Source organism: Cynara cardunculus, assembly GCF_001531365.2.
Source record: "Cynara cardunculus var. scolymus isolate 2C chromosome LG 13, CcrdV1, whole genome shotgun sequence".
Lineage (NCBI taxonomy): Eukaryota > Viridiplantae > Streptophyta > Magnoliopsida > Asterales > Asteraceae > Cynara > Cynara cardunculus.
The window spans coordinates 2,194,379-2,205,085 of record NC_037540.1 but is presented as its reverse complement, the minus strand read 5'-3'; positions in this window follow the sequence as shown (position 1 = coordinate 2,205,085).

The window sequence follows — 10,707 nt, the reverse complement described above, 5'->3', positions numbered from 1 at the left end:
CATATATATATATATATATATATATATATATATATATATATATTGTAACTTTAAGAATATTGTTAAACATTTATTTTATTAGATAAAGATGGTAAGTGTCAATAATCTTATCCGGTAAAAAATGATATGAGGTTGGAGAGATTTATATAGGTAACTGAGGGTAATTACTCTTACCTAATAAGCACTTACTATATAAATTGTTGTAAACAATATCGTTTTTGTAGACTAAAATCTTACACTGTAAAGTAGGTTATAGTGTTGAATATTGATTCTTACTATGAAAGGAAACATTCGTAGTATTTTTACTGTGGTTTTGAATTTTACGTTATTTTACTATGAAATTTCAATATTATTTTGTAGTCATACGGGTCTCATCTCTCACGAAAACAAATTGATCTCATATAAATCCAATTTCCTTAATATATAATTTAAGTTAATTATGATGTAAATAAATGTGAAGCGTGTAAAAAGCCGGTGTTGACCTGGGGTCAATTGACTGTGGCCACCATCAAATCATACGTAAAGATTGGGAAATCAACGACCTATTAAGAAAATCACCGGTCAAGTTAGGTTTCTTTTTATTTAAAAATAATTAGGATCCACATCGGGATCTGCACCACAACTTTTGTTGAATTTAATTATCTCTGGAAATTTGGAAAATTATTATTTTAATTATATCATATTATTTAGTGACGGACCAATGGGGGCACATTTAGGGATGTCACATAAACTCCAAACACGACTCGGGTTTTTCAGTTTTTGAATTAAACGGTTTGGTTAATCAAATAAAAGAAATCACATAAACAAAAGGTCAAAAAATAAAAGACAAACAAGTAGTAAAATATATAACAAATCCAAATTAAATAATAAGTTTTTTTTTTATTAACCTAGATACTCAACCCGCTATCCGAGTCGACTAATTACAGAACGACCACTTGCTTTGCAGTTAGCCCAAACACTTTTGACCTTTGTAGCTCAAGCTCAAACCAATCAGGCGCCACCCTTGTTAACAAACTTATGAACCATACAAACAAATAACAACAAACACGGTAAATTTATATCTATGAAATACAAAATGCAAAATGTAAGTCGGAAAAAAATAGCAATTCATTAAATCAATAGCATTTAAAGCTAACGAAATAAAAGCAATAAGATGACTTCAGTTCGATTAAGATCTTAAGAGTTGGGGACGTTAGGGTTTAATCGATGAAGGCATCATAAGAGTTTTGCCCTAAAAACAAATTTTTGAAGACTTGGCATTGATTTTTTAGGGACAAGTGTCTGCCCTACTTGCTAGGTACAACGGGTTTTAAAATATAAGAAAAACGAACATAAGACAACTTTTTACATTCATTTCTGACATATATATATATATATATATATACTTGGATTCACGTGAGACCAGTCTGTTTTCATGAGACCCATGAAATCACTTTTTTACACTTGAAACTTCACGGTGTTTTTGCTGTAAAGGTTCGGTTTTTTTACTTTCACAGCGGTTTCCTATGAAATTCCAAGTGTAAAAAAGTGGTTTCACGAAAACAAGTTGGTCTTACGTAAACCCAACCATATATATATTGTTTAAGATTTAATATAAAACGATATCGAACCATAATTATTTTTTTTATGAAATAAAAGTATTTTACGGTGATGGGTTAAGTGGAATGGTCAAAACCCGACAACTTAAATCGTGAATGGTCCCAAAATGTTGATCAAATATTGTGGATGAAAATGAAGATTTTAAGGACCATGTGGTCTTATTTTGCCAAAAGAAGACAAGACATTATGAGTAGCATCTAAAAAGAACCCACATTTTACATTATTTCACTTTTATTTTCTTTATATATTTATGATCAGTGTTTTTTATTTTATTTTTCCATAATAATTTTTCATTTATTACAATTTGTGACGTAGAGTGAATTGTGAATTGTGAATTTGATCTGTGTGTTCTTGGTGAAAATATATATACCTATATATATATATATATATAGGTATTTTGTGTCTCTGATTTACTATCATATGTGAAGGATCATAGTATCATATGTATTATCACATGTGATTAGAGTGTTTTTCACGTTCTCATAAAATAAAGATGTTATTGTTTGAACCTCCGCTGAATCAAATGAGAAACACAAAATGGTTAGAACCCGTGGGAATTGATTTAAAAATACTTTTATATGATTTTTTTTCTGTCAAATACTAGGATTTGAGTTATGATTTCATAATATGATAGTTTCACATGTGTTTGTTTGATAATATGACTCGTGATCAATTTTAATCTCACTCGTATCCTATGAATTGTGTTTATCAAAGCTATTGTTCCGGTGATCTTGATAGGGTTAATCTTCAATTAAGATTGATCAAAGGATGAAAATCTCTTACTTTTCTCAACATAACTTCTATTCTCATAGGAACCTAATATATATATATATATATATATATATATATATATATGAGTTTAAACGAGAACCCCTAAAATTTACGAGAATATAAGAATAGTTATGGGACTCTAACATTTTTTTTACCAATATAATAAATAAATAAAAACCAATATGGGTAGTAATATAATTAGGTATTTTTCTTATTTTTTATGTTATTTTAATTAATTGTAATTATCCCATGATTTTAGCTTGGAATAATGACCATGTCCCCGTCGTTTTCTCCCCATCGTTTTTGTATCTGAAGATTCGATTTTGTGAAAGTGACTGTGATAAATAGGTGATAATTGACCTATAACGTGCGAACATCGAGTGTGTAGTGATAAACTTATGAATTCAACTGTGATTTTCTTGTGAAATTGATGTGATAACATCGAGTGTGCAGATCAGTGTGATAAAGTAGCCCCTAATTTCTTTTGACAAAGGAATGTGAATTCGACTGTGATAATCAACTATGCTATGATATTCTAGAAAATCGACTTCTAACGTGATAACATCAATTGTGCAAATCGGTGTGATAAAGTAGCCCCTAATTTCTTGTGATAAAGGAATGTGAAATCAGCTGTTATATTATGATAATCAACCGTGATACTGTGGTAATCGATTGTGATATTCTTGTGATAAAGAAATGTGAAATTGTTTGTGATACTGTGATTCAACCCTAATCAATTACACACAATGATCGATAATCATCTGATTGCCTAACCCCAATCGGTAATCATCTGATATACCGTGATACAATCTTAATTGATTATCAAAAAAAATGAACGACACGTTCAAATAGTGATTAAACATGTGATAAGTAAACTTACATGAATCAATTACCTCTGCAATCTTCTTTCTCACATCAAAACGGAGTCGAGCAATCTTCCTCCAATCTGCTTTCTGTCGAGTAATGCTTCCGACTGTTATCACTTCCTTGATAATTGGAGTTGTTGTGATCGTGTTATTTGAATGTCATCACTTTAATTTCTAATTTTACCCTTTCAGGTCTTAAATATTTTTGAATCTTTTAATATTTATTTAAATTAAAAAGGTCTTTTAAATTTGATTTAAATCACATTACTTGGTTTATAAGCCGTTCTTGCGTCCTCGTAAATCACAAAGATTATTGTTTGAACTATTCCCTGTATATAGGACGATAATCAAATGAGAACCACAAAAATGCTACAAACCTATGAGGATCCGATATTAAAATATATTTTTACATTGTTTTTTCATAAAAACTATGATTTAACATATTGTTTCACATATATTTGTGTTCACCTTATGAAAAAATGTATGTGAAACCTTTTTTTATTCACTTAGTGAAACGAAAAATATATATAAAAAATATTCATATAATGAAACAAATACATGTGAAACTATCACATTATGAAACAAATATACTTAAAACAATATATTAAATCCAATTATTTAATATAAAAATCATGTAATAATTTATTTTTAAATCAGTTCTCACATAATTTGCAACTTTTTTTATGGTTCTTAATATATCTATATATATATATATATATATATATATATATATATATATATATATATATATATATATANTATATATATATATATAGGGGCTCATTCAAGAGAGAACTGATTAGTTTGTGGTAACTGTGAGATCCAATCTCAACCACAAATCAACGGATAAATTAGGAAATTAATAATTATGGTAGTTTGAGTTAAAATTATAATTAAAGAACATTTTAGGTATTTAAAAAAAAAAACTCTTTTTTCTCATCTCTCCGACCTCCAATCTCCGGCCTCCGGTGAACAAAAATCCGGCGGGTATCAAGTAATCACAAAGATACATGATGCGATACCCATTGTGATATACTCTGATACTCATTGTGATATACTGTGATACCATTTGAGTACCACTGTATATCACAATGGGTATCACATTGTGTATCTTTGTGATTACTTGGTATTTGTCGGATTTTTGTTCACCGGAGGCCGGAGATCGGAGAGATGAGAGATGAGAGGGAGAGAAGAGAGGAGAGAGAAGTCTTTTAAAAATACCTAAAAACCTTCTAATTATAATTTTAACTTAAACTATCATAATTATTAATTTCATAATTTATCCATTGATTTATGGTTGAGATTGGATCTCACAATTACCACAAATTAATCAATTCTCATTTAATTAAGCATATATATATAAAAGAATAAAAATAAGAAGGAAATAATAAAAATGATGTTGCACAAAATTCCATCATTTAGCGAGTGAAAAGGGGTTTGAATTAAAAGAAAAGCGCAGATTTGGGAGTCCCAACGAAATCTTTATGTGGGCTCCATTTTTCATTTCATTTTCTCCCTTGGACTTTTGTCCGACGGGACTTCTCAACATTTTTTATTCTTTCAATTATTCTTAAATATTAAGCTTTTTCTTTTTTTCTTTTTAATATTTATTCCTCATTTTTAAATTATTAATTTCTCATAAAAAAAACCCTTTTAAATACAATAACTCAAAATGCAATACATTTTTTTTTTTTACTATTTTTTTTCTAAAATTGTTTTTATCCATTTTTTAATATTTATTTACACATTATAAAACAACCAGTGAATTATTATTATTATTATTATTATTATTATTATTATTATTATTATTATTATTAATAACGTAGATCTCAAGTTATTCAATTACATTACAGTTTTTCTATACATAGTTAAAATGTCATCGAAATCAATCGATGTTGATAGTTTGAATGTCTGTTTATCACGTAAAACGTATAGAAAATATAAAGAATTGACGTCTGCTACAATAATTGAAATACTGATAGTTTGAATGTCTGTTTATCACGTAAAACGTATAGAAAATATAAAGAATTGACGTCTGCTACAATAATTGAAATACTGATAGTTTGAATGTCTGTTTATCACGTAAAACGTATAGAAAATATAAAGAATTGACGTCTGCTACAATAATTGGTTACACAAAATAGTAACAAATACAATTTTGCTTAATTGCTCTGGTCAAAACGAGTAATCACGGTAAATTTTTTACACGCCAACAAATATAAGATTCATTTACCATGGAAGTACGAGTTAGCATCGTGACAAAGTTGGTACTGTAATGTCACCCGTTTAACAAGATAATGGAATAAATGCACATATATAACTTTTGGGTAAAGGGGTGTCTTAAAAAAGTGAATTTGCTTTTTGACTTGAAAATCATCAAATCGTAAACATAACATAACATGAAACTCACAGTGCATATGGTACAAACCACTGTACAAAGATTACGCTAGATCTGAGAATCAATGTGAATTACTCTAGCGTTCATTATCATCCAGACATATAAATCGATGATATTGATCGAATCTGTAGGCTCTTTTCATACATATTTACTCTGTATTTATTAATACACACACACACACACTTAAATTATTTGCCACATGGAATAGTCGGAATACTAGTTTTAGTGGGAACGAAATATAAATCATGATGAGATCTCTTATATTGTGACATTACTTCGTCAAGATTTCAGTATTTTTAGGTCAAAATATAACAAAAAAATTCCTTTGTTTTCCTCAATTAATGTGACAAACACTAAAATTTTCTTATTTCGTAATTATTTTGATCACTAACTGGTATATCGTATAACTACAGATGGCGTAGATATCAAGTTATCAAGTTATATCGTAACTCTTTATTACGTGAAAAAATACAACAATAAAATCAAATGATATTACATAGGTTGAAACCCCGTTTATCAAATGAAATGGGTAGAAAATGGAAAGAATGAAATGTTTACACAGATTGAGAAAAAATTAATTGTTACACCAATTGGAAGCAAGATAAATTTCTGTTATATTGTTTGTGTATGAGCTGAATTCAAAGGGCAGCATCACCATCAAATCTTTAGTATGATCTGATCTGATCTGATCTGATTCTCAGGTATATTTTTCTGAACTTAATCTTCATATGATTAGAAGAATGACAACTTCTATGTATATTCAAATATTTTCAAATGTTCAAACCACTTATTTGAACTCAAAATGATTTTATTATTCTTAGAAGTGAGATTTTAAATGTTTTCTTTCAATTTTTGTTTGTAACAGGTACTGTCTCTGATCAAGTGTTTCTTTGAGTTAATACTTGTTAATTTTCTTTTCGTACATATTTCTAACATCTGATTCAGCCGTTCTTCAATTTGTTATTATCATGTCTCTAAATTGCAAAATTCATTTTTCGATGATAATACGCTCGGTGGTATTTTATTTGTTTTATGCTATTTCGTAAATAATTCTTAATTGACAAATACTTCACAGTTTTTTAAATGCTAAATTTGTAATATTACATATCGAAATAATATTGTTTATAAGAACTTGTAATACCATTCATATAGCTTGAACACGTGAGATTGATAATATTTTTTTTTGACAGTGATGTCTGATTTGTCTTGATGATTAAGGCTTATAAAGAAAATACTGATATTTTATTATGTATTTAATCATCTGATATCCACGCAGAGATCCGGTATATCTTAGCAAGACGAACCTTAAATGGGTTTTTATCCAAATCATCAAACTTTAACTTTTGGATGTATAGGATATATCAGTTGTATTTAGAACCTGTTTATTTGACATCACAGATAAAATATTTTATCAATAAAATGATACTGTATTTTATTAGAATGTATAAAATAAACGATTAAATAATTAATAAAATATTTTATTAATGTAATTAAAATAAGGATCTGAAACCACCTAAAGATGAGTTGCATTGTTAAGAGTATCCTTTGGGAGTTCAAAAGGCCAAAGTTGGTCAAACTTTTGGGTAGAAAAGGGTCAATGTGTGTGGCAAATGGAAAAAAAATGCCCTTGTATTTTGGGTATGAGACTATGAGTTGTACCAAGTCCATTGTATTGGACTCCATGCCCTTTTTAGGTATTTCACATGTATTATTTGTTTTAATTTTTTATTTTTATATAAAAATAATTATTGTTAAAGATATGGGTATCTTCATTGTTTATTATCATATTTCATGAGTCAAAGTAAGGTGTTTGTTTAATTTTAAAAAAAAAATCAAACTACTGTTGAAATATTATAATGTCAGTTCATGCATATATCATTTTCTTTTGTTATAGTTATAAATATAATGATTAATTTATTGACCTTCATATTTTTTTGTTCATGTTATCATCCTCACAATTGTTGATATGTTACGATCAATCATTCTAATAGATAACTAAAACTTTAAACCATCATTAAATAAACCTCTTCAGAAATATTAAACAAGGACACTCTTTTTTTTATTTACCGAATATATAAAAAATTAAAATTTTCTATTTTTCATACAAAGTCTACACAGACAAAAACCATATGAATATCACATTTTATTTGTTTTCAAATAAATAAATACATAAACATCATTTTAATTGTTTGTTTAAATAATATAAATATAAAATATAACAATTCTTACATGAATTTTATGGAGTAAAAAACACTTAAAATGATATTTATGTATTTATTTATTTGAAAACAAATAAAATGTGATATTCCTGTGGTATTTATAAGTGTATTTATTTGCTTTTAAAAATATTGAATGAGATATAATATATAGATGAGATAAAAAACGGAATAGAAAACGAAAGGTCTAGAACATTTATGAGTTATTAAAGATAATTAATATAACCAACAAAATAAATCTAAAAATTTATAAAAAAATTAAATTATGAAATATATAGATAGATAAAAAAAACAGAATAGAAAACGAAAAGTCTAGAAGATTTATGAGTTAATGAAAGATAATTAATATAATCAACAAAATAAATCCAAAAATTTGAAAAAAAAAATGAATTATGAAATAACTTTTCCACAAAGTGTCACATAAGAAACTTCATATTTTACTTTTAGATTTATATAAAATAATGATGCCAAATGCTCAATTAAGGACATCTCTGGCTTGGAAAATTTTGTTTTCATTTTGGAGAAAATAATGAAATACACATTTTTCATTCACGAGTAAAAAAAATATTTAACTTATTTAACATTTCATAAATTAAAAACAATGAGAAAATCTCTTGAGAAAAACATATTGACAATGTGCCACAATATTTATTGTAAGTTTATTTTAATTAGTAGATGAAAATAGTATAATGAATATCTCTATGGAGTTATGTAATGTGAAAGTTAAAGCTAATTAAGTTGGAATTGGTCATATAATTCTTCTTATAATGGAATACATATTTATCATTTAGGGGTATAATAATATAACTTATTTAATATTATAAAAACATTGACAAATCATGGAGGAGCACATGAAAGTGTTTAGAAGTTTCATCTCCAAGAATGAAGAGGAAAAAATTGGAGGTTAAGCTTTTTAAGATTATCAAAACAACACTATTTTAATGAATTTCATGTTTTAAAATAGGGATGAAAAAGTCTTTTATATATCAAATATTTTAAAGAAATAAAAAATTTAGGAAAAAAGAAAGATAAGTTTCTAATATTTAATGATCCAATCGTAAACTCAATCATGTCTTACGATAACAACAAATCCAACAATATTGAAAATAAAAAATATGTAATAACAAATCACATTTTGTAAATAATATAATTTTTACACACCTTTTAAAAGCTTTTAAGTTTTCTTCAACTTTTATTTCTTCATTACTCACTAAAAGGATTTCTATTAATTGAATTTTTTTTGGAAGAGTCAAAATTTAACATAATTATCAATCACGTATAAATAGTTATTGTTAATGAAACTTAAATTTGAAAAAAGTTTATCATATCCTGTGATTATAAAATATCAAAATTTTATTCGAATTTATATGATCAAATCATAAACACAATTTATATAATCCAATCGTAAACACAATCATATCTTATGATAACAACACATCCAACAATATTGAAAAAGAAATATGTAATAACAAATCACATTTTTTAATGCATATAATTTATACATACCTTTTAAAAATTTTGAATTCTTCTTCAACTCTCAYCTTCTTCATCCCTCACCAAAAGATTTTATATGATTTCATTTTGTTTATTATTGAAACTTTGAAAAACAAATTTCATTAAGAAATAAAAGAAAGTAAATGAAAGAGCAAATCAAGAGTTGGAGGTTAGACTTGGGTATACAAAATTACAAAAATAACCTGGGTTAATTATGAGCTATACATTTTTTTATCCAGGGGTAAAAAGGTCTTTAACATATTCAACATTTAAAAAAAATCAAAAAAATGAGAAAAAAGATAGGAGAGGTTCTAAGCATTAGAAGATGTCACCTCATTATCTTTGATTTCTTCTTTAATATATATATATAAAAAAAATGATGAGGACTGTTCGTTCATATCAGTCTTGAAATAAATCAGATTTTAATAGAATAATAAGTTTATTTATAAAGAAATTCCAGCGTTGTGACAAAAATCTAGATGGCAGACGGTGTGGATAAATAACTAGTTACCAAGTTTTGGAAATATTTCATTTTATATATTCTTTATCATAAAAACAAAGTTTCAAACGACAAGGGTGATGTCTGATTGGTTAAGATTGGGCTACAGAGATAAAAAATGTCTGGATGTCTCAGGTTCAAATCAAATGAGGAATAAAAATCCTCTTGTGGTCACGAAGGTTTACATGCGGTGGCTCCGGACACCCACAAAACAAGTGGTCGTCATGATATTAGTCGGCTCGCATAATAAGTTGGATATACAGGTTAATAAAAAAAAAGTCCCAGTATTTCTTTAGAAACATTGATTTTATGACTACGTTATAGCTTTCTTTTTAATTGTCCATATTTCATGAGTTCAAAAACCAAACCCAATGTTTAAACAATTTTTGATCCACGATACACAGTTAAGAATAATCTACTGATTTTAGCGACCATCTTACCAAAAAAACAGGTCGCCATTTCTTTTGACCCTTTTGTTTTTCTCTTAATTTTTTTCCTTTTCTCGTCTTTGACTTGGTGTCAGTTACGTAAATATCATGTGATACTCTACTCTGCAAAAACCTAGACACAGATTTATCTCGTCTTTCAAATGAACCTATTTTTGGGATTTTATTTACGTGTTTTGGATATCTTAAAAAGGTTCTGTATTTATATATCACTATATATTTACAACATTGTTATGAGTCTGCAGTCACGGTATTGTATAATTATTTTATAAAACCCATAAGAATCATAATCGTCTAAATAAAAAATAGAAAAAATAATAATTAAAAAAAAGGAATATAATTCCTTTTGAGGTTGACTAAATGGTGGTTTAAAAAGCTAATTAAAATTAATTTTGGTGATTAAAAAAAAGGAGAATAA